Genomic DNA, 2,129 nt, shown 5'->3' on the forward strand with positions numbered 1-2,129 from the left:
TAAAGAAGAAAGCAGAGAAAATGAGTGAATAGGAAGATGAAGAAATAAATATATAAATATATACGAAGAGGAACAGGAAGAATTGTACATATATGTATGAAGGAACAAAAAAATAGCGTTAATGCAAATCATGTTGGCCGAAGGCACGTGACGGAGCGTTAAAAAAAAGAAAAAAACAATATCGAAAGTTTGGCATTTGGGTTGTCGTTATCAAATAAAACAGATTTTTTTTAAAAAAAGAAAGAAGGGCGGGATCGGGTGGATGTATGGAGTGGAACTGGAGGAATTGGGGGATTTTTTTGCATGGGCATTGTGTCAAGTAAATATAAGGCGATACCTGATGGTTTTCAAGTGGGAAATGGCGATTAGTTTTGATTTTTCCTTTCGTTTATCTTTTTTTAAAAAAAAGGAACGGGAGGACAAAAAGAAATAAAAACGACAGAGAGATAGGAAGGAAAAAATGGGCAAGGATAATACTACTACTACTACCAACACTAACAATAATGATAATAATAATAATACCGAAGCGTGGACTCGCACAAAACGGAAAGAAAAAATGTATGAGGAAAAGAAATCAACGAGTGAATGGTTTCACAAAAAAAAAAGGAAGAGAGAAATTTAAAAAAAAAAGTAGAAAGAAAGAAACACGTGGGTCGTAGGGCCAACGGCATTAGATATCAACCCGCCAGAAATAAATAAATAATAATAATAATAAAGAAGAGTTCACGTACGTTTGTGGAAACTCAGCTCTCTTTTTTTTGTTATGTTTCTTTGTTGTTGTTGTTGTTTTCGTTGTTGTTGTTCTTTCCTTTACTTTTTTTTATTTATTTAACTCCCTCAGCCATTCCTTAACAGTTTGATTTACCTTTATTCGTGTATATGTATGTGTATGTCTCTGTGTATATGTATGTGTGCATATGTTCTTGTTCTAGCTTCCCTTCTCGATTTTGTTTTGTTTTGTTTTCTATGTTGCGTCACTTACTTGTATTAATTGTGAAATATCGGTATATATTTGTATATTTTATTTATACCTTTTGATATTACTGTTACTATCATTATTATTGTTATTGGCGGAAACAGTTGTATCTGATCTTTGAGGAACGAAACACAGGTGAATTTTTTTTTTAGTTTTCTTTTCGAAGGAAGAAAGAAAGAGAAAAAGAAAAAGTAAGACAAGGATACGCAAGCGCATGCATGTGTCTTTGGGGAGGAGGAGGAGAAAAAGAACATGTTTGAATAAATGTATTTAAGGAAGAAAAGAGAGAAATGGGGAAAAGGGGAAAAATTTTTTTTTAAAAAGTTAATAAAATATCAAAAAGACAAATAAAACAAAACAATAACGAGAAGGTCCAAGTGAAGCAATTATCAATAACAAACATACATTTATAGAAATATGTGTTGTGATTCAAAAGTGGGAGAAACACAGTTGAAAACGGAGAGGGGGGAAAAGGGCGCAATAAAAACGTTAAGGTGAATGGGAAGGTGGAGTGAATATATATAAATAAATATATATATATTTATATATTTATTTGTAATATTTAAAAATGAAATTAAATAACGCAGTGCAGCGGAATCGTGTGGAATATTTATTGAAAGGATAAAAGTTGCGGTCGTATTCGTCCCGTGTCGCTTCTAATTGTAATGGTTGAAGCAAATTCATGCTCTCAATTACACATGCACGCAAATTAAATAAAACAAGTACGATGTTGCGCATGTATTTAATATAATATCCGAAAGGCATGTGATGATATGAGTCTCTCCCCCTTTCCCCTCTTCTTTTTCATTCTTTTTCTTTCTTTTCTTTTCTAATGTTTTCTATATTTCCCGGCTCATTTAACAAAAAAAAATTGCTGTGTGTTTGTTTGTTTGTTTGGTTGATTGGTTGGTTGGTTGGTTGGTTGTTTGCTTGACAGTTGCACGGTGTAGCCAAATTACGTGTGAACGAAAAATTTTTTAAAAAATAGGAAATATGAACAAAAAAAAGAAAATAAGGGCAGAAGTGAAGAAAAGACAAATGGGAGGTAAAACGAAGTGAAGAGATTTGTAATAAACGCAAATTAAATTATTAAACAAACAAAAATGAAAATAAACAACTGATTGATGGGCAAGTATAATTCGCTACTCAGAAA

This window comes from Trypanosoma equiperdum (assembly GCF_001457755.1).
Source record: "Trypanosoma equiperdum strain OVI genome assembly, contig: ctg_608, whole genome shotgun sequence".
Classification (NCBI taxonomy): domain Eukaryota; phylum Euglenozoa; class Kinetoplastea; order Trypanosomatida; family Trypanosomatidae; genus Trypanosoma; species Trypanosoma equiperdum.